We start from the raw sequence: 27,129 nt of genomic DNA on the forward strand, positions 1-27,129 counted from the left end.
GGGGGTTGGTTTGGCACAGGCCCTCCCCTCTCGATGTAAACATTTTTTAATGGAAAACTGCTAGGGCAGGCTTTCGTCAAATTAGGACGGTTAAAATGCAAGAGAATGGTTTGAAGTTAATTTGTTTTAGTCAAGCGAGACAAATGGGATGCATAGAGGGTTGATTAGATTGTATTTTTACATGAACAAAAGTTGTATATATTGAACTATGTGAGTCAGTTTACAACTGTTGCTCTGTAATGTTCACTTGCTGGGAAGTAAAACAGCTTAATGATCCCAATTTGGCCTTGTCTTACCAAGTGTTTTCTCAGTCCACTTTCAAAAACATTGGGAGAGGCGCATGTGGGAACATGTGCAAAATATACAACTATACAGTACAGTTCATAGGGAGGGAGTATTATTACACACCTGGATTATACTATCCTATAAGAACATAACATAAGAAATAGGAGCAGGAGTAGGCCATTTGGCTGATCTGATCTTGGCCTCAACTCCACTTCCCTGCCCGCTCCCCATAACCCTTAACTCCCTTATCGCTCAAAAATCTATCTATCTCTACATTAAATATATTCAACAACTCAGCCTCCACAGCTATCTGGGGTAGAGAATTCCAAAGATTAATGACCCTCAAGAGAAGAAAGTCCTCCTTGTTTCCGTTTTAAATAGGTGACCTCTTATTCTGAAACTGTATCCCCTAGTTCTAGATTCCCCCACAAGGGGAAACATCCTCTCTGCATCTACCCTGTCAAGCCCCCTCAGAATTTTATACCTTTCAATAAGTTCACCTCTCATTCTTCTAAACTCCAATGAGTATAGGCCCAACCTGTTCAACCTTGCTCATAAGACAACCCCTTCATCTCAGGAATCAACCTCGTGACCCTTCTCTGAACTGCTTCCAATGTAATGTATCCCTCCTTAAATAAGGAGACCAAAACTGTACGCAGTACTCCAGGACTTCCCTACTTTATACTCTATCCCCCTTGCAATAAAGGCCAACATTTCATTTGCCTTTCTAATTACTTGCTGTATCTGCATGCTAACTTTTTGTGTTTCATGTACAAGGACCCCCAGATCCCTCTGTACTGCAGCATTTTGTAATCTCTCCCCATTTAAATAATAATTTGCTTTTTTATTTTTCCTACCAAAGTGGATAACCTCACAATTTCCCACATTATACCCCATCTGCCAATTGTTTGCCCACTCACTTAGCCTATCTATATCCCTTTTCAGATTCTTTCCATCCTCCTCACAACTTGCTTTTCCACCTATCTTTGGATCATCAGCAAATTTGGCTACATTACACTCAGTCCCTTCATCCAAGACATTGATATATATTGTAAATAGTTGAGGCCCCAGCACTGATCCCTATGGCACCCCACTAGTTACAGTTTGCCAACCTGAAAATGACCCATTTATTCCGGCTCTCTGTTTTCTATTCGTTAGACAATCCTCTATCCATGCTAATATATTACCCCCAACCCCGTGAGCTCTTATCTTGTTGCATTAACCTTTTATGTGGTAACTTATCGAATGCATTCTGGAAATCCAAATACACATCTACTGGTTCCCTTTTATCCACCCGGCTCGTTACATCCTCAAAGAACTCCAGCAAATTTGTCAAACATGATTTCCTTTTCATAAAACCATGCTGATTCTGCTTGACTGTACTATGATTTTCTAAAGGTCCTGCTACTACTTCCTTAATAATAAACTCCAGCATTTCCCCAATGACAGATGTTAGGCTAACTGGTCTATAGTTTCCTGTCTCCCTCCTTTCTTAAATAGGGGTGTTACATTTGTGGTTTTCCAATCAGCTGGGATCTCTCCAGAATCCAGAGAATTTTGATGGACGACAACCAATGCATCTACTATCTCTGCAGCCACTTTTTTTAAGACGCTAGGATGCAGGCCATCAGGTCCAGGTAACTTGTCCACCTTTAGTTCCATTTGTTTGCCTAATACTTTTTCTCTAGTGATAGTGATTGTTTTACGTTCCCCCGCTTCCAATAGCCCCTTGATTATCAATTATTGGGATGTTTTTGTGTCTTCTGCCATGAAGACCGATCCAAAATATTTGTTCAAAGTCTCTGTCATTTCCCTGTTCTCCATTATTAATTCCCCAGTCTCATCCTCTAAGGGACCAATGTTTACTTTCGCTACTCTTTTCCTTTTTATATACCTGTAGGAGCTCTTACTGTCTGTTTTTATATTTCTTGCTAGTTTATTCTCATAAAATATCTTCTCTCTCTATTATTTTTTTAGTCGTCCTGTGCTAGTTTCTAAAAATTTCTCAATCCTCTGGCCTCCCATTATTTTTTGCAACATTGTATGCCTTTGTTTTCAATTTGATACCATCCTTTACTTCCTTAGTTAGCCAGGGATGGTTCAACCTTCTCTTAGAGCCTTGATTCACTGGAGTTTAGAAGGATGAGAGGGGATCTCATAGAAACGGGACTGGACAGGTTAGATGCGGGAAGAATGTTCCCGATGTTGGGGAAGTCCAGAACCAGGGGACACAGTCTTAGGATAAGGAGTAGGCCATTTAGGACCGAGATGAAGAGAAACTTCTTCACTCAGAGAGTTGTTAACCTGTGGAATTCCCTGCCGCAGAGAGTTGTTGATGCCAGTTCACTGGATATATTCAAGAGGGAGTTAGATATGGCTGTTACGGTTATGGGGATCAAGGGGTATGGAGAGAAAGCAGGAAAGGGGTACTGAAGGCATGATCAGCCATGATCTTATTGAATGGCGGTGCAGACTTGAAGGGCCGAATGGCCTACTCCTGCACCTTTGTTTCTATGTTTCTTTCTCACTGGTTTATATCTCTGCTGAGAGTTATGAAATATCTCCTTAAATGATTGCTTCTCTACCGTCTTATCCTTTAATCTATTTTCCCAGTCCACTTTAGCCAACTCTGCCTTCATACCTTCATAATTGCCTTTATTTAAATTCAGGACACTATTTTGAGACCTAGCTTTCTCACTCTCAAACTGAATTTGAAATTCTACCATGCTACAACCACTTTTACCAAGAGGATTCTTTACTATATCATTAATTAATCCAGTATTAGATATTGGGCAGTATGAGCACAACCCCAAATGTAAGATACTCAGACCATTTCCAGGAGTGACTAAGGCTGCTTTACCCAAGAGAATAACTAAGAAAAGACCCGAGTTTGCGACAGAGGTTTATAGAATGAGTTCAAATAAAGCACCTTATAGCACATCGTGTGTCATAACACAGCCTTATATAGCACAGCAAAGGTTAGAACACAGCAAAGTTTATAACTGAGAGCATTATAACACAGCAAAGGTTATAACTGAGAGCGTCATAATGATTGCGGGGTGAAACAGATAAAAAATTATCTTATTTGTACATTTAAAACTGGGTACAAGAGTATTTTGGGGGCTACATTTGGAAGAGATACAAGAATAAATCAAATAATCAAAATGACTCAGGATTATCTGAAAATAAAAATCTAGGCCCTGAAATCACCCATAGGGAGAAAAGCATATGAACACTTAATGTACTATTTCAACAAGGCTGTTAAACCGTTTTATATAAACTCTTAATGCTACCGTTATAAAGCAGAGGGGAGAATTTCAGGTGAGGTATTAAGCATTTGTAAATTGATATTCGAGAGCATAATTTTACTAATGAACTAATCTCACACAGTAACTGGTCTATAATCACTGGTGAATAATATTATAGTCATAATTCATCATCAGTAATAAAAACATGGTGAGAAAATGGCAACAGGTAAACCGCAACAGGCATATAGTGACCCCTCACTCGCCGTCATTTTTCTCTCACAAAACGACACAGGCCCAGAATTTGCGGTCGGAGGTTTCCCGCTGGCGGATGCCTCCGACCACAAAAATTTCTACGAATGTACCTGGTGGTCCCAGATGTTCGGAGACTTGTGGTCCTGGGACTCCACGTGAGGGCCTGCGTAGAGGCCCACATTTCCCAGGAGCGTATGGGTTTCGTACGCATCCCTGGGATTACATGGGCCGGCCCAACCTATCAGAGTAGGGGCATTCCCATTCATACTTGTGGTGGTTCCGTATATATCGTATGAATAGGAATACCCACAAAAATACACAAACACTTAAAATAAATAAAACATCACATATTTCAAATTAATCAAAATGGAATTAATTACATAAAACAAAAATTTTATTTTTTGAAAAATAAATGTACATATTTTAAAGGGTCTAAAATTAAATTTACCTAATTTAACTGAATTTTAAATGTTTAAATTATTTTTTAAAATGTATTTTTCTGTACTTTAAAAGTCTTACGCTGATAAAAGCAGGCCTTACGCCTGATGCCTGCTTTTATCAATTAAGAAATTGAAGGGCATTCGCCGGGCACGAGTTCGCTCCGTTACCTTCGGATGCAGTAGATCTGTCAAGAGTACTCCTGACAGATCGCAAGCTCCGGGTTCATGCGCATGCGCATGCGCTTCGCGTGCCTAAACCCGGAACTTGGGGGCCCCTACGGACGCGTGCACACCTCGTACGTGCCCGTAGGGGCCACAAATTCCGGCTCACAAATCTTTGGACGCGAGTGCGGATTTCTTATTTTCGCACCAGGTCACACAGCACAAGGACAAGAAGGTGCTGCCCCCAATCAGCAACAGTGTTGCTCTCAGCCAGGTAGCTGGAATCACACGAGAGCCCAGGGTGATTCTCCCTCTGTGTTTCTGCACCTCCAGTAGAGTGGCAGCCAGTCTCTGCTCTGAACCCCTGCCATGAGTCAAGTGAGATCGGTGGAGTAATACAGTCGGACTCGAGGCTCATGGCTCAATGCCGTGTGGGGAAACACTACTACATTGTCCCATGGAGCAGTTTGTAATGAGAGGAGTCACTTATGAAGTTTGACTAAAATCTGATGAAGGATTTAAAATGATTTATGGCTCAATTAAACCATTCATTGAAGACAGACAGTATATTAGGTACACAAATCTAGAGACCATGTAATAATTCTGGAGTAAATGGCACTTCTTCATATCTGTGGTATGCTGAGTCTGCAGAACCACAGACATCTCCTTATAGATGTTCAGGATGTAAATCCCTAAAACAAAGGCCCCACCAGTTGCTACAGTATTAACATTTCTGAAGGAAGGATCCTCACCCTCCATACTGCACCTCCCCCACCGGATTAATGAAAAAGCACCCACCTCTTAGTGTGTCAGCAAAGCTGTGGTTACTGTGGAACTCTTTGCAAGTTTGAATTGCAATGATACAGCAGCATGGGATAATGAAGAGACTCGCACATCCACGCACACATCAGCCCAGATTGGGCTCCCAGGTCCTGCGATCACTTCCTCTTCCCTCCCCCCTCCTGCCTGCAGGCTGATGGAATTTGAGCTGCTCAGAGAAGGATAAAAGCTTGCTGTTTGTGACTTTGCAGTGGCTCAGCTTTGACCTGCCCTCCCTAAGCCTGCAGTGACGCAAACACTTCTCAGAACAGGGCTTAAAGACTTTGTCTGATTGCAGACAAGCTGAATGGCTGTACAGCCGCTGCTCAGAACAGGCAAGGAGCTCAATATTCACAGCTTCTGCCCTCTCACAGTCCAATGAAATCAGTTTGTTAGTGAAGCAGTTTCTCTACATGATCTGGCTGGTTGAAATCCTCTTCAGTGTGCAGGTTAGGTGAACAAGGCGAGGTCACAACAGTGAATCATTAACCTTCCTGCTCGGCAAGGTTTAAACCGGTTTGTGAAAATCAAAGAGCGGAACATAACCTGGCTTGATACAGCCAGCCAATGGAGACCATGCCATGTGATTTATTATCATAAATAGCCCCTCCTATATCTCAGGATGAGTCAGTCTCTGTCTCCCTCTGTCTCAGAACTGACACAGTTCACTGTGGCTGCACCAATCTCAAATTGGTACCTACAACAAACATTCTGGTGGATCGGTCTCTCGTGTCTTAGAACACAAAAGAATATCCTATCCAGCAGCACTGCATAGCTGTGATGTGAATGTTATGGCCCAGAGAGCTGTGTGTGCTTACAGACATACACTGAGCTCCCAGATGGTTAATTTGAAAGGTTTTGAGAAAGCAGCTGGTGACAACTGTACTTTCAAAACATTTAAATGAGATGTGTTTCAGTTTACGAAGAACCCAGAAAATCCAACTTCTTAAGCAGGATTTGACATCATACCAGAGACATATTCATTGTAGATTCAAGCTGAAATGGTGCGAGACAGCAGCTTTCCCCATGGCTCTCCCACCTCTGTGCTTTGGAATCAGGCCAGTACACACAAATTTGGAGTTTGTCGCTTCTGAGATGCTGCAAAGCGACACCCATGCAGAAATGGCACGAAAACTACACAAGACACTCAAACTGCAGCTTGTGGTTTGCCAAATCATTGTTGCAGACTATTACATAGAATTACAAAAGGGTGCATACCATGTGGGGAAACTAAAATTGCCTGAGACACTCACCCGCTGATGTCTAATGTATTTGCTTCATGGGTTCTTTGCTTAAGAATTCATAGCAACACATTACTATTAAGAACTAGTTGGTTGACTAACAAAGGTTTACCAATCTCATTACACATTGCCAGTTCATCCAACTGCATACCTCATCGTGGATGACCTAGACTCAACTGACTGGGGTTTTATTGAGTCTCGTGAACATCGCGTGACTGGCGAAGCCACTCACAATGCAACAGCTCCTTTTAAAGGGGGACTAAAACCCACAAATTACCAAATAAAACTTTAAAGGGAATTTAAAAGATTAAATTAAAATTTGGTTGCCAGGGGTGATGATGCACTCCAGTCCCTCCGATGCCCACCTCTCGCGGAAGGCCGCAAGTGTACCGGTTGACACTGTGTGGTCCATCTCCACAGACACCCTGGCGCGAATGTAGCCACAGAAGTGAGGCAGGCAGGCAGTCGGGCTGAACGACCCCCTCGACCACCCGCTGCCTGGACCGGCTGATGGCCCCCTTGGCCGTGCTCAGGAGCAGTCCTACGAGGAGGCCCTCCGACCTGCCCGCTCCCCTTTGCATAGGGTGCCCAAAGATCAGGATTGTGGGACTGAAGGGCAACCAGAATTTGAGAAGCAGCCCCTTCAAATAATGGAATAGGGGCTGCAACCTCACACATTCCATAAAAACATGGAACACGGACTCTTCCAGACCGCAGAAATTGCAGGCGGCCTGGGAGCCTGTGAACCGACTTGAAAACTTATTGCACGGGACTGCTCCGTGCAACACCTCCAGGCCAAGTCCCCAAAAGATAAAGGGAGGACTCCCGCATAGAGAGCTCTCCATTGGGGATCCCCGCGTCCTCCGGACAGTAAGATGATGTGCCAGAGAGTGTCCGGACGGCAGACAAGGATCGCAAAATGGAGGGTGTGCAAGAGCAGCCCGTACAGGAATCCCCTCTGCGCAGCAACAGGTCCAGAACTATTTTAATTTGTGATCAGTAATCAAGTGCCCCCTGATTAAAGGGGGGGGGGAACACACCAAACACTTGCAAACAAGTGCCCCCTTGTTTTTTGGTTTTTTTTTTTGAGGGCACTGAAACCAACAGCTCTACAACTCTTTTGGTTGGATAACAATAAAACAGTTAAGTCAAGTGCCCTCCAATCTGGGGGACACTCCAAACATTTTTCAAGGCCCTTTTTTCCTGTTTTTTGGGAGTTTTTTTAATCTGGTTTTTTGAGCTTTAAAATCATAAATTTTACAAGTGCCCCCTATAAAAGGGGAGGGGGGCACTGAAACCCGGCAATTAAAACAAATTAAACTTTAAAACATATAAAATCAAATTAAAATTTGGTTGCCGGGGGTGATGATGCACTCCAGTCCCTCCAGCGCCCACCTCTCGCGGAAGGCCGCGAGCGTACCGGTGGACACCGCGTGCTCCATCTTTAGGGACACCCTGGCCCGGATGTAACCGCGCAAGAGAGGCAGGCAGTCAGGCTGAACGACCCCCTCGACCGCCCGCTGCCTGGACCAGCTGATGGCCCCCTTGGCCGCGCTCAGGAGCAGTCCTACGAGGAGGCCCTCGGACCTACCCGCTCCCCTCCGCACAGGGTGCCCAAAGATCAGGAGTGTGGGACTGAAGTGCAAACAGAAATTGAGGAGCAGCCCCTTTAAATAATGGAACAGGGGCTGCAACCTCGCGCATTCAATAAAAACATGGAACACGGACTCTTCCAGACCGTAGAAATTGCAGGCGGCCTGGGAGCCCGTGAACCGGCTTAAAAATTTATTGCACGGGACTGCTCCGTGCACCACCCTGCAGGCCAAGTCCCCGATAAATAGTGGGAGGATTCCCGCATAGAGTTCACTCCATCGGGGACCCCCGCCTCCTCCGGACGGCAAGATGGTACGCCATGGCATGTCCGGATGGCCGGCGAGGATGGCAAAGTTGAGAGTGTGCAGGAGCAGCCCGTACAGGAAACCCCTCCGCGCGGAACTGAAAGGCACGGAGGGGATTTCCCCGAGGCGGCTCAAGTTGTGAGGCGCCGGCTCCCGAGGGAGGTTCCGGGGTTTGGCGCCGATGAGGAATTCCGTCCGGACGGGGGTCAGTTCGGACGGGATCTCCCCACGTGCTTGAGCCTCCTCGACATACCTAACGGAGTCAGGGCCCAGAGCCAACAGCTCTACAACTCTTTTAATATAAACAAAATGAAACATTAAATCAAGTGCCCCCCGATCTGGGGGGCCACTTCAAACATTTTCCAATGCCCTTTTTTTTTGTATTTTTGTAGTTTTTTTTGGGGCATTAAAATCATAAATTTTCCAAGTGCCCCCTATAAAAGGGGAGGGGGGACACTAAAAACCCCGGCAATTAAAACAAACTAAACTTTAAAACATAAAATCAAATTAAAATTTGGTTGCCGGGGGTGATGATGCACTCCAGTCCCTCCGGCGCCCACCTCTCGCGGAAGGCCGCGAGCGTACCGGTGGACACCGCGTGGTCCATCTCTAAGGACACCCTGGATCGGATGTATGCACGGAAGAGAGGCAGGCAGTCAGGTTGAACGACCCCCTCGACCACCCGCTGCCTGGACCGGCTGATGGCACCCTTGGCCGTGCCCAGGAGCAATCCTACGAGGAGGCCTTCGGACCTACCCGCTCCCCTCCGCACAGGGTGCCCAAAGATCAGGAGTGTGGGACTGAAGTACAACCAGAATTTCAGGAGCAGCCCCTTTAAATATTGGAACATGGGCTGCAACCTCGCACATTCAGTAAAAACATGGAACACGGACTCCTCCAGACCGCAGAAATTGCAGGCGGCCTGGGAGCACGTGAACCGGCTTAAAAAATTTATTGCACGGGACTGCTCCGTGCACCACCCTCCAGGCCAAGTCCCCGATAAATAGTGGGAGGACTCCCGCGTAGAGTGCACTCCATCGGGGACCCCCCGCCTCCTCCGGACGGCAAGATGGTACGCCATGGCGTGTCCGGACGGCCGGCGAGGATGGCAAGGTTGAGAGTGTGCAGGAGCAGCCCGTACAGGAAACCCCTCCGCGCGGAACTGAAAGGCACGGAGGGGATTTCCCCGAGGCGGCTCAAGTTGTGAGGCGCCGGCTCCCGAGGGAGGTTCCGGGGTTTGGCGCCGATGAGGAATTCTGTCCGGACAGGGGTCAGTTCGGACGGGATCTCCCCATGTGCTTGAGCCTCCTCGACATACCTAACGGAGTCAGGGCCCAGAGCCAACAGCTCTACAAACCTGTGAGCATCCTCACAGGTGCATACATTACAATGCCCAACACCAATCCTGCAAGCTACAATTTCTGAGCAGTCAAGAAAAATACCTGCCGGAAATCAAATATGTAGGCTCTGATGACGTTATCAGGGCCCGACTGCTATTTTAATCATGGGTCTGAGTGGGGATACGGTTGTGGCTTTACCATCAGACTAACCTAACGGAAAAAGAAGTCGGGTCAGAAGAGGCCCAAAAAGGTAAATCTTTACTAAAAAAAAAACATTCCTTCTGGCGTTAGGAGGAATCTCTGGGTTCCACATAAAAGGTTTTGGCCTCCCATGTCGTTGTCCCCCAATCGACTTACCTGTGTTCCAGAGACCGTTCCCTCGGTCCTCAGAGGCAGCCTCCTGCATGCCAACATTATGCTCCCGCCTGTCGGCCATCTACAACTTCCGGCCGATTTTCAGCAGGAAACTAATTAGGGCTTGCAGATGAGGCCCGGAAGTTTAAAATCTCCTGGGCCTTATGCAGCCGAGGTCAGGACAGTTTGCCACTTGCCTCAACCACTCCAGCCCAATTTCTGTCTTCAGTTAAAATCAGAGCTATAGAACCTAGAGCACAGAAACGGGCCATTTGGCCCATGCCAGTGTTTATACTCCACATGAGCCACTTCCCAATCTGTTCTTTTATCCCTCTATTCTGTTCTCTCTCATGTATACATCAAAGCTCCCCTTAAATGCATAAGCGCTATTCCACTTTCTCACCACTTTGTGTGCAGAGAAATTCCTCCCGTCAGTTGTGGCTCAGTGGGTAGCACTCTCGCCTCTGAGTCAGAAGATTTTGGGTTCAAATTTGACACTGCAGTGCAGTGCTGAGGGAGTGCTACACTGTTGGAGGTATCGTCTTTCAGATGAGTTAAACCGAGGCCCCATCTGCTGTCTCAAGTGGATCCCATGCCACTATTTCGATGATCAAGGAACAGTGGAGGACTTTTAAGGAGCTCTTTCATAGTGCTCAACAAAAATATATTGCAGTGAAAAAGAAGGGCGGTAAGAGAAGGGATAACCAGCCGTGGATAACCAAGGAAATAAAGGAGAGTATCAAATTTAAAACCAATGCGTATAAGGTGGCCAAGGTTAATGGGAAACTAGAAGATTGGGAAAATTTTAAACGACAGCAAAGAATGACTAAGAAAGCAATAAAGAAAGGAAAGATAGATTACGAAGGTAAACTTGCGCAAAACATAAAAACAGATAGTAAAAGCTTTTATCGATATATAAAACGGAAGAGAGTGACTAAAGTAAATGTTGGTCCCTTAGAAGATGAGAAGGGGGATTTAATAACGGGAAATTAGAAATGGCTGAGACCTTAAACAATTATTTTGCTTCGGTCTTCACAGTGGAAGACACAAAAACCATGCCACAAATTGCTGGGCACGGGAATGTGGGAAGGGAGGACCTTGAGACAATCACTATCACTAGGGAGGTAGTGCTGGACAGGCTAATGGGACCCAAGGTAGACAAGTCCCCTGGTCCTGATGAAATGCATCCTTGGATATTAAAAGAGATGGTGGAAGTTATAGCAGATGCATTCGTTATAATCTACAAAAATTCTCTGGACTCTGGGGAGGTACCAGCGGATTGGAAAGCAGCTAATGTAACGCCTCTGTTTAAAAAAGGGGGCAGACAAAAAGGCAGGTAACTATAGGCCAGTTAGTTTAACATCTGTAGTGGGGAAAATGCTTGAAGCTATCATTAAGGAAGAAATAGCGGGACATCTCGATAGGAATAGTGCAATCAAGCAGGTGCAGCATGGATTCATGAAGGGGAATCATGTTTAACTAATTTACTGGATTTCTTTGAGGATATAACGAGCATGGTGGATAGAGGTGTACCGATGGATGTGGTGTATTTAGATTTCCAAAAGGCATTCGATAAGATGCCACACAAAAGGTTACTGCAGAAGATAAAGGTATGCGGAGTCAGAGGAAATGTATTAGCATGGATAGAGAATTGGCTGGCTAACAGAAAGCAGAGAGTCGGGATAAATGGGTCCTTTTCGGGTTGGAAATCGGTGGTTAGTGGTGTGCCACAGGGATCAGTGCTGGGACCACAACTGTTTACAATATACATAGATGACCTGGAAGAGGGGACAGAATGTCGTGTAACAAAATTTGCAGATGACACCAAGATTAGTGGGAAAGCGGGTTGTGTAGAGGACACAGAGAGGCTGCAAAGAGATTTAGATAGGTTAAGCGAATGGGCTAAGGTTTGGCAGATGGAATAAGAACATAAGAATTAGGAACAGGAGTAGGACATCTAGCCCCTCGAGCCTGCTCCGCCATTCAAAAAGATCATGGCTGATCTGGCCATGGACTCAGCTTCACTTACCCGCCCGCTCCCTGTAACCCTTAATTCCCTTATTGGTTAAAAATCTATCTATGTGAGTTGAATACATTCAGTGAGCTAGCCTCAACTGCTTCCTTGGGCATAGAATTCCACAGATTCACAACCATCTGGGAGAAGAAATTCCTTCTCAATTCGGTTTTAAATTGGCTCCCCCGTATTTTGAGGCTGTGCCCCCTAGTTCTAGTCTCCCCGACCAGTGGAAACAACCTCTCTGCCTCTATCTTGTCTATCCCTTTCATTATTTTAAATGTTTCTATAAGATCACAATGTCGGAAAATGTGAGGTCATCCACCTTGGGGAAAAAAAACAGTAAAAGGGAATATTATTTGAATGGGGAGAAATTACAACATGCTGTGGTGCAGAGGGACCTGGGGGTCCTTGTGCATGAATCCCAAAAAGTTAGTTTGCAGGTGCAGCAGGTAATCAGGAAGGCGAATGCAATGTTGGCCTTCATTGCGAGAGGGATGGAGTACAAAAGCAGGGAGGTCTTGCTGCAACTGTACAGGGTATTGGTGAGACCGCACCTGGAGTACTGCGTGCAGTTTTGCTCACCTTACTTAAGGAAGGATATACTAGCCTTGGAGTGGGTACAGAGACGATTCACTAGGCTGATTCCGGAGTTAAGGGGGTTACCTTATGATGATAGATTGAGTAGACTGGGTCTTTACTCGTTGGAATTCAGAAGGATGAGGGGTGATCTTATAGAAACATTTAAAATAATGAAAGGGATAGACAAGATAGAGGCAGAGAGGTTGTTTCCACTAGTCGGGGAGACTAGAACTAGGGGGCGCAACCTCAAAATACGGGGGAGCCAATTTTAAACCAAGTTGAGAAGGAATTTCTTCTCCCAGAGGGTTGTGAATCTCTGCCCAAGGAAGCAGTTGAGGCTAGCTCATTGAATGTATTCAAATCACAGATAGATAGATTTTTAACCAATAAGGGAATTAAGGGTTATGGGGAGCGGGCTGGTAAGTGGAGCTGAGTCCATGGCCAGATCAGCCATGATCTTTTTGAATGGCAGAGCAGGCTCGAGGGGCTAAATGGCCTACTCCTGTTCCTAATTGTTATGTTCTTTAAATCCACCCGATGGAACCCCTTCATAATTTTAAAGACCTCTATATGGCTCCTATTAGTCTTTCAGAGCAAAAAACCTCAGTTTGATTGTTGCATTCACTCAGTTCTGGTAACATCTTTGTAAAGCTTTTCTGTACTTTCACCAATGCTTCAATATTCTTTTTGTAGTATGGAGACCAGAACTGCGCATAATACGCCAAGTGTGGTCCATCAAGGTTCTATATAAATTTAACATTGCCTTCCTGTTTTTGTATTCTATTACTCAATTCAGTTTTATATTTTGTATTCTATTCTTCTATTCAGTTGTAGCACTCTCACCTCTGAGTCAGAAGGTTGTTAGTTCAAACCCCACTTCAGAGATGTGAGCACATAATCTCATCTGACATTTCAGTGCAGTAGAGGAAGTGCCGCACTGTCAGAGGTGCTCTCTTTCAGATGAGATGTTAAACCGAGGGCCTTTCTGCCCTCTCAAGTGGATGTAAAAGATCACTTGATATTTTAATGTCCATCATCATCTTCCTGTGTCCAACAATTGCCTTCTCCAAATCTCACTGCACTTGCTCAACTCAATGTTACAGAATTGAAAAAAAGCCTCTAACTTTCATTGGGTGCATCAGCCAATGTCATCAATGCCTTTTCATCTTGTCTAGCTGGGATCTGGTAAAGAACCTCCATTGTACTAAGTAGCATGTAATTCAAGGTCTGAGTCAGAGGCTTGGTGAGTGGAATCAATCAATACAGGGTTTAGAAAACTCTGCAGGTGTAAATATGTCTGTTAATATTTAATCTCCCTGGTGAGCATTTCTAGTTCACACCATTTTACTTGCACCAAAACTCACATCCGCAGTTACAGACTGATTCCATTTGTTCACTACAGAATTGACCCATAGGCACATATAATAACGACAGCAGAGATTCAGGAACACAGGAATAACCATAGAAAAGTTTTATAATAGAATGAATAGCAGCTTTTTAGTCAAAAAGACGAGTGACGGTGTTGCATCATAACCAATAACCATAACCAAGAACAAAGAAATGGCAGACCAATTGAACAAATACTTCGGTTCTGTCTTCACGAAGGAAGACACGAATAACCTTCCGAATGTACTAGGGGACAGTGGGTCGAGTGAGAAGGAGGAACTGAAGGATATCCTTATTAGGCGGGAAACTGTGTTCGGGAAATTGATGGGATTGAAGGCCGCTAAATCCCCGGGGCCTGATAGTCTGCATCCCAGGGTATTTAAGGAAGTGGCCCTAGAAATAGTGGATGCATTGGTGATCATTTTCCAACAGTCTGTCGACTCTAGATCAGTTCCTGTGGAATGGAGGGTAGCTAATGTAACACCACTTTTTAAAAAAGGAGGGAGAGAAAACGGGTAATTATAGACCGGTTAGCCTGACATCAGTAGTGGGGAAAATGTTGGAATCAATCATCAAGGATGAAATAGCAGTACATTTGGAAAGCAGTGACAGAATCGGTCCAAGTCAGCATGGATTTATGAAAGGGAAATCATGCTTGACGAATCTTCTGGAATTTTTTGAGGATGTAACTAGCAGAGTGGACAAGGGAGAACCAGTGGATGTGGTGTATTTGGACTTCCAAAAGGCTTTTGACAAGGTCCCGCACAAGGGATTGGTGTGCAAAATTAAAGCGCATGGTATTGGAGGTAAGGTACTGACGTGGATAGAGAACTGGTTGGCAGACAGGAAGCAGAGAGTCGGGATAAACGGGTCCTTTTCAGAATGGCAGGCAATGACCAGTGGAGTGCCGCAGGGCTCAGTGCTGGGACCCCAGCTCTTTACAATATACGTTAACGATTTGGATGAAGGAATTGAGTGTAATATCTCCAAGTTTGCAGATGACACTAAACTGGGTGGTGGTGTGAGCTGTGAAGGGGACGCTAAGAGGCTGCAGGGTGACTTGGACAGGTTAGGTGAGTGGGCAAACGCATGGCAGATGCAGTATAATGTGGATAAATGTGAGGTTATCCATTTTGGGGGGCAAAAACACGAAGGCAGAATATTATCTGAATGGCAGCAGATTAGGAAAAGGGGAGGTGCAACGAGACCTGGGTGTCATGGTTCATCAGTCATTGACAGCTGGCATGCAGGTACAACAGGCGGTGAAGAAGTCAAATGGTATGTTGGCCTTCATAGCTCGCGGATTTGAGTATAGGAACAGGGAGGTCTTACTGCAGTTGTACAGGGCCTTAGTGAGGCTTCACCTGGAATATTGTATTCAGTTTTGGTCTCCTAATCTGAGGAAGGATGTTCTTGCTATTGAGGGAGTGCAGCGAAGGTTCACCAGACTAATTCCAGGGATGGCTGGACTGTAATATGAGGAGAGACTGGATCAACTGGGCCTTTATTCACTGGAGTTTAGAAGGATGAGAGGGGATCTCATAGAAACATATAAGATTCTGACAGGACTGGACAGGTTAGATGCGGGAAGAATGTTCCCGATGTTGGGGAAGTCCAGAACCAAGGGACATAGTCTTAGGATAAGGGGTAGGCCATTTAGGACTGAGATGAAGAGAAACTTCTTCACTCAGAGTTGTTAACCTGTGGAATTCCCTGCCGCAGAGAGTTGTTGATGCCAGTTCATTGGATATATTCAAGAGGGAGTTAGATATGGCCCTAACGGCAAAAGAGATCAAGGGGTATGGAGAGAAAGCAGGAAAGGGGTACTGATCAGCCATGATCTTATAGAATGGCGGTGCAGGCTCGAAGGGCCGAATGGCCTACTCCTGCACCTATTTTCTATGTTTCTATGTAAATCTATTCTGAGCAATGGAATAGATCAAGCTGAGAGTATATCGGTGCTGCAGGAGTGAGAAGCTCAACTACCATTTGCTGCTAGACGCCTCAGAGTCAGGCTAAGGGTAGAACTCAACCTAAAAAACATGTGACAGACCATATTCTGGTTTGTTCCTTCCAACAGAACTTATACAATCTGCAGTACCTTGGACTCTTCGCAGGAATCTCAGAGGTGAACAACCACTAGAAACAATGTTCAAGACAATAAAACATTGTGCTATCTCTCAGAACCTAAAGATAAGTGAATGAAAATTCTAGACTGTCTATCTAAGATTAACATTTGCAGCATAACCCTGACTGTTCACAAATCACACATCAAATACACCTCCATGGTCCTAGCTGGGCTGGAACGATCATGTTCCACCGAGTATTTGATCATCTCTATCTGTACATACAAGTATGTCCCTCAATCCATAACCAAGTATCAGCCAGCTCTTTTTAAATGTGTTGATTTTTAATTACAACAGGAGCTGCTTTAGCAATGAGCCTGTTCAATATATTCACTGTTTGTCGAGGGAAAATAATTCCTTCCAAGGTTATAATTTCTGATCAGCAAAGTTCACAAATTATCATTTAATGCGCACATACTAGATTCCTGTGTGCTATTTTTATGCACGGGTTAACCTTTGCACAAAAATAGTCCACCTAGGGTCATAGTACAAATGCATTAGTCAGTCAAACGTGAACTTTGTTGATTGAATGTTGTGTTTCCAGAGGTATATGATGCAGTCCTGGTGTAGTGGCACCAGCACTGGTGTGTATCAGGTGCTGTGTGACCACGAGACAAGAGGATGACCTCACACCATAGTGCCAGGTCAATTCTTTTAAATAACTATCCAGCACTTCTGGCACTCAGTGAATGATATGCTGGGAGCACCAGCATCGTGTTCACACAATCACAATCTCTCTGGGAAAGTAGCCTGGCAGCACTGCAAGTGGTCCAGAATAAGATAGCATCTCAAAGGACCCCGTGTCCCTCTCACCAACATTTTCAAGCTTGGCATCATAGGATATAGTTAGCAAGCTTGCAAAGGGCATACTGGATGAGTCACAGTAAAAAGGTGAAGAGGAGCGAGTGGTGGCAGCCAAGAAAGAGCAGTAACCTGATGTTTGGATGGCTATATGACTGCCCTCAATGATAAATCCAAAATTTGTCCTATTTAATGTCATAGGTCTTCATACTGTATCTCCGACGGCACTGCTCGCGGTAAGTTCGAGAGACTAGAACATAGGAACATAAGAAATAGGAACAGGAGTAGGCCACCTGGCCCCTTGAACCTGCTCCACCATTTAATAAGATCATGGCTGATCTGATCATGGACTCAGCTCCACTTCCCTGCCCGCTCCCCTTATCGCTCAAAAATCTGTCCATCTCTGTCTTAAATATATTCAATGAGCCAGCCTCCACAGCTCTTTGGGGCAGAGAATTCCACAGATATACAATCCTCGGAGGGAAGAAATTCCTCCTCATCTCAGTTTTAAATGGGACTATGAGACTATGGGCCCAAATTTCCCCAGGAGTTGCTGTTTTTTTTGGAGCAACTTGATTTTTCTGGAGTAACTTTTTTGTTGCAATTCTGGCCATTTAATTTGCGCCAGTGAGTGAGTGAGTTAGTTAGGTTTTTTTTTTAAGTTCAGTTTTTTTTCAAAAGGGTGCGTTCCCTGCCACTTACACCTGTTTTGGCCATTTAAGCGAGTTTGGCCAGCAAATAGTTGCTCCAAACTAATTTAGGCCAGCATATGTTGCCACTTCTGTCCGCACAGAAAAACCTTACCTAGAGTTAAGGAATCGGTGCAAGTAACTACATTTAAAGCACCAAACAAAGCACAAAAAGTAATAAGCATTCAATAAAAAATAAAGAACTGAAGTAAATAATTAAATGAACAAATCAAGAACTGAAGTAAAATCCTACCTTCAACTAAACTAAACTTGGCAGCGGCTGGCCGTGCGGAAGTCCCTTCGGCCTGGGATAGGTGCGGGAGAACGCAGCATCTAGGGGGGGGGGGCCGGGAGGGAGAAGGCTCAACACGGCATGTTGGGGGAGGGGGGGGTGGCTGGAGGTGGTGAACACGGCATCTTAACGGGGTGGGGGAGGGGAAGAGAGGGAGGGAGAAGGCTCAATGCGACAGGCTGTGTGGGGGGGGGGGGGCGGTGGAACGCGGCATCTTAACTGGGGGGGGGGGGGGGGGAAGAAAAAGAGATCCACACCTTCGGTCAGGGCTAGGTGCGGGAAGGGTGACTAGGCTGATGGCATCTGAATGGAGGGAGGGAGAAGGCTCAACGCGGCAGGCTGTGGGGGGGCGGGATGGGGGGGCCGACTGACAATGTTAATAAACTATTGCGCATATGCGGCGCTCCAAAGCGCATGCGCAACGCTGCCGGCACTCAGAGACGCTGGATCTTAGCCCCGACCCTCTGCCGGCTCTGTTTACCCAGCAAGGCCCCAGCTCCGCCCCCCCTCTCATTCTGCTGCATCACGCTACGGCTGAAGACGACCCAAGGATCGGCCAGAATTGTAAGTGAACTTTTCGCTGCACTTTGTCTTCCAGAAAGTCGGTGCACCTCATGGAGGTGTGCCGTTTTTGCAGGGGGTGGGTTGGGGTGGAAACTTGAGCCCAATGTTCCCTAGTTTTAGTCACTCCTATGAGTGGAAATATCCTCTCTGCATCCACCTTGTTAAGCCCCCTCATTATCTTATATGTTTCGATAAAATGATCTCTCATTCTTCTGAACTCCAATTATAGGCCCAACCTACTCAACCTATCTTCATCAGTCAACTCCCTCATCTCCGGAATCAACCAAGTGAACCTTCTCTGAACAGCCTCCAATGCAAGTATATCCTTCCTTAAATATGGAAACCAAAACTGTACGCAGTACTCCAGGTGTGGCCTCACCAATACCCTGTACAGTTGTAGCAGGACTTCCCTGCTTTTATACTTTATCCCCCTTGCAATAAAGGCCAACATTCCATTTGCCTTCCTGATTACTTGTTGTACCTACATACTAACTTTTTGTGTTTCATCCACAAGGACCCCCCAGGTCTCTCTGTACTGCAGCACTTTGCAATTTTTCTCCATTTAAATTACAATTTGCTTTTCCATTATTTCTGCCAAAGTGGATAACCTCACATTTTCCCACATTATACTCCATCTGCCAAATTTTTGCCCACTCACTTAGCCTGTCTGTATCCCTTTGCAGATTTTTTGTGTCCTCCTCACAATTTGTTTTCCCACCCACCTTTGTATCATCAGCAAACTTGGCTACATTATACTCGGTTCCTTCATCCAAGTCATTAATATAGATTGTAAATAGTTGAGTCCCCAGCACCGGTCCCTGCGGCACCCCACTAGTCACTGTTTGCAAACCGGAAAATAACCCATTTATCCCGACTCTCTGTTTTCTGTTAGTTAGCCAATCCTCTATCCATGCTAATATATTACCGCCAACTTCGTGAGCTTTTATCTTGTGCAGTAACCTTTTATGTGGCACCTTATCGAATGCCTTCTGGAAATCCAAATACACCACATTCACTGGTTCCCCCTTATCCACCCTGCTCGTTACAGGCTCAAAGAACTCCAGCAAACTTGTCAAACATGACTTCCCCTTCATAAAATCATGCTGACTCTGCTTGATTGAATTATGCTTTTCCAAAAGTCCCGCTACTGCTTCCTTAATAATGGACTCATATATGAACTCTTCTGTGTATCCTCAGTGTGTCTAATATCGAGTGAAGTGGTAGTGAGGTAGAGCTGGGTGTCATCGGCGTACATGTGGAAACTGATGCTTTCAGAAGATATCGCCAAGGGGCAACATGTAGATGAGAAATAGGAGGGGCCAAGGATAGGTACAGATTCACTAGGATGCTGTTTGGTATGAGGAAATACAAATACAAAGAAAGACTTGATAAATTGGGGCTGTTTTCTTTCGAACGGAGGAGATTCAGGAGCGATTTGATCAACATAGAATATAGGTGCAGGAGTGGGCCATTCGGCCCTTCGAGCCTGCACCACCATTCAATATGATCATGGCTGATCAAGGTGTTTAAAATGACAAAGGGATGGGACAGAATAGGTTTTGAGTGATTGACCAAGGGGACATAAGACAGAAAATCAAATGCAAGAGACTTAGGACAGAGATCAGGAGAAACACACAAAAGGCTGTAATGCTGTGGAATGCACCAGTGGAGTCAGTGATTGAAGCAGACCATATCAGGATTTAAGAATAGGCTAGAAAGATGGTTAAAGAAAAGCGGAATAAAATATGGAAACATAGTGGGCAACATCGGATCAGAAAGATCGCTCACGGGGAGGATAAACACCAAAACAGACTGGGTGGGCTGAATGGCCTGTTCCAGTGTTGTCACTGCTCTGTAATTTTAATATAAGAAAATCCTTAAGCCTCAGAAATTGTTTTGTGATTAATTTGATTAATTTAAAAAGTCCATTCTCAATAAACAACATATTTTCCTTTCTCATCACCAGTCACATGTATTGCTAATCACATGTTTTGCCTTTTACAGGTGTTATCTGAGCAGTTTGTAACAGAAAATAACATTTCTTGATAAATAGAATCACTTGCCTTAAATAAAGCTTTGAGAATTCAATGTCCCTTTTCTTTGAAAGTCTTTTGGAAAAAGCAAAGAAATTCTTAAATCTTCACAGGATGAGGACACACACTCTTTTCCCTTCAACTGCTGTTGATGTACAGATTGTATGTCAGGGAATACTGCAAACCACTTAACCACTTTCTCAGAATGCATAGATTGCATGCTGGAAACTTCTGCAAACTGCCCCTCCCCTTCTCTCTACCATCCCATCCCCATTTCCTGCTGCAAGGGCCCAAAAGTGTAGAATATTATGTATGGAGAAAAAGTCAGACTGAACACTGTGAGCTCAAAGTAAAGTGTGACCTTAGTCTTTTATTGTAGGTCTCCAGAGTGCCTCTCCAACCTGTGAAGCCTTCTTAAATACCTGTGCTCCCAAGGGTTTATGGGAGCCCTTGAAACTCCAGGTGGCTGTACAGAGTAAGTACAAATATACATATATAACAGAAACAAGATGCAAATGAGAATTCAATCTCCAGTTTCTTTGAAAGTCTTTTGGAAAAATAAAGAAAAACTCCTGAAATTCTCACATGATGAGGAAACAAACCCTTCTGCCCTTTAGCTTCCTGCATCCAGTGTTGCTACGGTGGGGGAGGTAGCTAGAGAGTATTTTTTTTATTGACAGAGCCTCAGAGAAAAGGACTGCACAGATGGAAGGGAAAAGCTTAATTAAAAAAAAATACAGGTCAGCGTGGAGGCTGTCTGTACTATTGCAGATCTCAGAGAACTCTTGCAGGAAAACTCCATCCATAATCCACCAGGTCTCCCTGCTGAAGGCTGAGAAGCCCACCTCCTGTATTTAAATTACCTGAGGCTGTAAGATTGGCCATGGTGAGAGACATGTCTCTGTGACAGCTGGGTGATCCATCCTGCTAGATGCGCCCCAGATCCACCAAAGTGGAAAATCTCAGCCACTGGGTTTAGCCCACTTTAATTTGTTTATTGCAAATAGAATAGACATCTAGCCCTGGGTTGAATCAGCCACAGTAACCCCGTGGAAGAACAAGACATTTTGATATGCTAATAAAATTGTAAACCTACCATGGGGGACGGTCCTCCCCAGGGAAAGCCCTCCCCAACTGCCTGTGAGGACAGAATGTTTGATTTGTCCTGAAAATAATCAATTCGAGTAAAGGGTACTTGGAGGCAGAGTCCCAATTTTGCAATAGCAGCAACATTGGGGTTTGGCTGATCCTGGATGCGAGTGTGCCTGTTCCAGAATTTCAGAGGCCTGGCCTGGCCGGATCGATTTTGCAACATTAGACAAACACGCCCAAGGACCTTGGCATGCAACACAGCTGGGGTGGAAAATTTTGTACGGTTGCATTTCTTAAAAAGGTTCCACTTCACCATTAGGTTGTGGTAGTGACAGAAAAGCTGGATAAATGCTCAGAATGGTGCAGCGGAGTAATATGGGCAAACTGCTCCTACTGAAGAGTCGGAGGTCCTGGTACAGCAAGTGCATGATAGGACAGAGGCCCTACTTGGGGCTGAATACCGCGGTAAAAACTCAGATACAAGCTGCACCGAAAGACGTTGCTTAATTGTCCACCACCATTCACCACCGGATGTGGCAGGAATGCAGAGAGCTTTGACCCGATCGGTTGGTTATGAAATCGCTTAATGCTGTCGATAGCATGCTGCTACAGTGCACTTTTAAAATCACACATGCGGAACTTTATGGACTGTCTTCTGAAAATCCAACTTGTAGGAGTAGATAGGCCCCATTAACTAATTTGGTAACTTCCTCAGAGCAGGCAGTAGCAAACTGCAGCTTCACCACTGGGCTCAATGCTAAAGCTGGTATATTTTTTTTCAGGGGCTATGTCACAATCCCCATAAAGGTTTCGACCATACACGTGCCTGGTCCAAGTTGATGCTGCCTGTGTTTCATGTTTCACACCTGTTGTATTTACACAATTGTGTGTCTGATCTTTGATTCCACACTTCATATTTCTTCACGACTCTCCTCTGCTGGTGAGGTGTATACAAATAAACTGGAATGGAAGTAGTGATAATCATCATAAATGATTTAAATGAAGGGATCATGTCCAAATTTTCAGACAAAACTAAATTGGGAGCAAAGGTGAATTTCAATGTGCATAAATTCAAAGGGATCTGACAAAAGATCATCAACGTGAAACTTTAACTCTGTTTCTCTCTCCACAGGTGCTGCCTGACCTGCTGAGTATTTCCAGCATTTTCTGTTTTTATTTCAAAAGGATCTTGTCAAGCGCAATCAGTGGATGGAGAGATGGCAGATTAATTTAATACATGAAATATAAGGTTATGAGATTTAGCAGAGGGAAGGTTGATATGGATTATGTGCTAAATGGGAATATATTGATGTATCAGAATAGGAGCGAGATCTTAAGGTTATAATGGACAGGTCACTAAAATCATCAACACAATAGTCCCAGGTTGTTAAAAAAGCAAACATAATGTTGGGATGCATAGCAAGGGTATAACATATAAATCCAGAGAGGTCATTCTAAAACTATATTTCTCACTGGTGAGACCACATGTAGAGTACTGCATGCAGTTTTGGTTTCCTAATTTCAAAAAAGGTATTCAGTTATTGGAGGGGGCATAGTGAAGGGTTATACGGTTAATCCCAGAATTTAAGGAAATTATATAGGAGGAAAGATTGACTACACTGGGGGCTGGATTTTTGGCTTTTCTGTTTTTGGGGTAATAATGGCAGCGGGGTGGGAAAGTTAGCAGCCGGGAATAGTTTGCCCTTTAGTATGCAAGTTTGGGCATTTGGGGCCTGTGTCAGGGGGCGCAGCGCTAAGGGAGGCGTTGTACACCTCTCGTGGCGCAAGGAAGGGAAACTCCCGAACTAAAGAGCTGGGCCACGAGCGCTCCGAGAAAGGCCTGGGGTGGGGGTGGGAAGAACCTAAAAAAAAACCTGACAAAAACATTCCTAAAACATTGCCACCACCACCGCAACACAAAGCGCACAAAATATTGAAACAAAAAGCACTCGCACTTACTTTTGCAGTAATTTACCTTCCTCTCCACCGCTGGCATGGCTGGACCATTCTGATTTCCCAGGCGGTCATTGCGGGCAGACGGGTCGGGCAGGAGCTCAAACTTATCCCAGTGTCTGCACACCCGGCGCAGCTCTTCCCAGCGGTGCTGCTCAAGCCGCTGCAAAACCCGACCGGAGAATTGCGGCGGGACACCGGAGACCTCGCCTCTCCAGGGGGAAACTCGGAGCGCAAAGGACCAGAAAACCCAGCCCTGGGTCTTTTCCCTCTCAGAAAGAGAAGACTGAGAGGAAATATGATGGAAGCGTTTAAAATTAGGACAGGTTTCGATGAACTGGATGAAAGTAAACTTTTCTGCTGTATACAGAGTTTAAGCACAAGGGGTCATACGTATTTACAAATTAAGGACAACAAAAGAAAAAGGGAAAAAAAGGATGGTAAGTGTGTGGGGACAGATTGCAAGCACTGGTGATGGAACAAGAAACCTTAATCGGTTTCAAGAATGAACTAAATATGTTGTGGTCAACAAATGAGCTTCAGGGTTATTAGAAATGCACAAAGGGTAGATGGGCTGAAGCCCTTCTGTCTGAAACTGTGACTATGTAATCCAGAAACTGGTCTTTAATTAGCTGTCAGCCTTGTTTTGTTCTTGTCTCTCTGTGCAGTAACATGTTCTCATTAGTTATTGATTCATTATCATATATTCAGACTGCGTGCCACTTGTCACACACTGTGTATTACAAGATCTTTAAGAAACCTTTTTTTACTGTGTTGGTAGGTCAGAAGAATTCAGCAACATTACTTGCAGTAAGCAGCATTAATCCATTCAGTACATATCACTGCAAATTTCTTACACAAATGCACGTTGTCATGGCAATGGAGGTTGGAAGTCTGACCTCAGGAAAATAGCAGGGAGACGTAACCTGCTGCTGTGCGTCTCCAAGCAGCCAGCTGAAGAGTGGCAAGCTGGGCATGGGCAATCCATCACCCATCCTCTCAGCTACAGATACTGTGTGGCCTTGGAACCGCAGGGGAATTGGGGAGAAAACCAAAGGAAATCAGACAACCACAGAATAGTGACTTGACAAGTTCCTGAGTGAGGAGGACATTGTGACATAACAGAGATTGTGAGAGTTCGATAGATTTGTCTAATGATGAGTCATACGTGATGTCAGCTCCTGAAGCTTGCTTGCTTGCATTATGGAGCGGGGAGGAAATTTCCAGTTTTTTTCCCCTTGAAATTGGCCTCAAGTTTTTCTTCTTTTTGCTTGCCTACCCAAGAGTTAGTATCACTCATGGTTGGATAGATTAGTGTACAACAACAACCTGTATTTATATAGCACCTTTAATGCAGTAAAATGTCCCAAGGCGCTTCACAGGAGTATTACAAGACAAAAACTTTGATACCATACCGAGCCACAGAAGGACAGGTGACCAAAAGCTTGGTCAAAGAGGTAGGTTTTAAGGAGCGTCTTAAAGGAGGAGAGAGAGATAGAGAAGCGGAGAGGTTTAGGCAGAGAATTCCAGAGCTTTGGCAACATAAGGCACGGTCACCAATGGTTGAGCGATTATAATCAGGGATTCTCAAGAGGGCAGAATTAGAGGAGCGCAGATATCTTTGGGTTGTGTGGCTGGAGGAGATTACAGAGATAGGGAGGGGCGAGGCCACGGAGGGATTTGAAAACAAAGATGAGAATTTTGAAATCGGGGTGTTGCTTAACCGGGAGCCAATGTAGGTCAGTGAGGTAGATGGGGTAAACATTTGTATGAACAATGGTATTTTCTTACCTGTTCTTTCATATGTTCGTAGGTAAGTTGAACAGGTAACTTTTGTCTCTATTGGCTACTAGAGGTAGAGATCCTGCTGCCTTCTTTGTATTCTGCGATTTATTTATTGATGGTTCAACTAGAAGATAACTCTACAAGAGACCTCTTATTGGGCACCGCACTCCTCATTCTGTTGGTGCTGGTGCATTCCACACAACTACAGGTGATGTTTGATGAACACTCAAATTGGTGTGGTAATACAATAGCTGTTTTTATTTCGGACTCTCCCGAATATTTCCTTTAGATATAACAGACAATATAATCTGGAGTGTAATTGCTAGAGTATGCTTGCTCCCACCGGAGGCGTCTAGTGTTCAATTTACAAAATGAAAGTATCATACCTATGTTAAGGAAGCACACTGCAAAACCTCACTTCAGTGCTTGTCCCTCTGCGACCCTCCTTTCTGGTTGAGAAACAAGTTTGGGAGTGATCATGGAAAGTCCCACAATGGGCTTATTCCGATGATAGGAACAGAGATAATCTATTTTTTTCTGCGTATACAGTAACATTGTTGATGCCAACACTTTTAAGAAAGTATGGGATAAGGATACATAAAAACATCCAGAAACAACATTCATCGGAAAGTGGAGACTAGTTCTGAGGTTAGCAGGGCAGTGAACATAGTACATGCTGGTGGAAAACAGCTTTACCTGTGGCCACCATGATTCCTGAAAGTATATTGAGACTGCAGGCCTATTAACTTGTTGGACATGACCATGCAGTGGTGTAGTAGCAATTTTAGAAAGGGAGGTACTGCGCATCAGCCAAGAGATTTATTTTCTAGTGGCGATCAGTGTCATGCTCCCACAGGAGATTTTGAATTTGGACACTTTATTTTGTGTATTTTTCAGAATTATGGAATGCACTTTTAATATATGCATACTTTACAATGTGCAAAAATGCAATGTATAAATATAACACACACAAAATAATCTGGTATTCTCGTGAGTAATGAGGTGTATCGACCAGGAAAGCCCCAGGTTCAATTCCTGGTCTGTGTTGAGTTGGCTAATCTCAGCTGGGTTGGCACTTGAGGCACGAAAATGGACCTCAGTGGCTCTAAGTTAAGGAAGGGAGAATTCCTGCTCCTAGTTGCTATTCAGTGATCCCTGCTGGAAGTTCACATGTGTGTGCATTAATTGAGGAAAGGATTGGGGGTCCGTTATGGTACTCTCCATGGTGGAATAGCCTGCCAATTCTCATTGTCAAGGCTCATATGTAAAGAAAGAAAGAAAATAAGGATACATAAAAACATCCAGAATCAATAAAAGTTATCAGAAAGTGGAGACTAGTTCAGAGGAGAGCAGGGCATTTATTTTACATTTACATGTCTTTCATATGTAAAGAATGGTTTAGACAAAAATCTGTGGAACTGAATTCAAGTAAAAGTCAATACTTTCAGGTGAAGAGTGGAGAATTTAAAAATATTTCAATATTACACTGTAGTTTTAAGATGTAAGTGTCGTCAAAATGCACAGGTAAACTGTCCCCATGTCTACGGATGATATTACCAAGCAGCAGTAGGTAGATGAGGAAGAGCAGGGGGATGAGGAAGAGCAGGGGGACAAAGAGCATGGGGCCTCTGGAATAATGGAGCAAGGGCAGGGAGAAGAGAAGATATTGCATGTGATTTTCTACAATTGTATAGGCAAGACCGGAACCAAGAAAAAGCAGTCCCACTGAGCTGGTTGACAGAAGAGAGGCTTTGGAGTGGGACGGTGTGGAGA

At 44.6% G+C, this 27,129-nt stretch overlaps 1 protein-coding gene across 6 annotated transcripts in view; it reads right to left on the minus strand.

The window, feature by feature from the left end:
• dlg3 (discs, large homolog 3 (Drosophila)) overlaps positions 1-27,129 on the minus strand; it is a 779,594-nt gene that overhangs the window by 93,281 nt on the left and 659,184 nt on the right. Inside the window, exon 1 of one of the 6 annotated variants that reach the window (XM_070882617.1) lies at positions 5,186-5,392. The exons of the other annotated variants lie outside the window; for them this stretch is intronic. The gene's annotated coding sequence lies outside the window, so the exon portion shown is untranslated. Of the gene's footprint in view, positions 1-5,185; positions 5,393-27,129 lie in introns of those variants that run through there. 6 annotated transcript variants of the gene reach the window in all.

Source organism: Pristiophorus japonicus, chromosome 6 (genome assembly GCF_044704955.1).
Source record: "Pristiophorus japonicus isolate sPriJap1 chromosome 6, sPriJap1.hap1, whole genome shotgun sequence".
In the NCBI taxonomy this organism is placed as follows: domain Eukaryota; kingdom Metazoa; phylum Chordata; class Chondrichthyes; family Pristiophoridae; genus Pristiophorus; species Pristiophorus japonicus.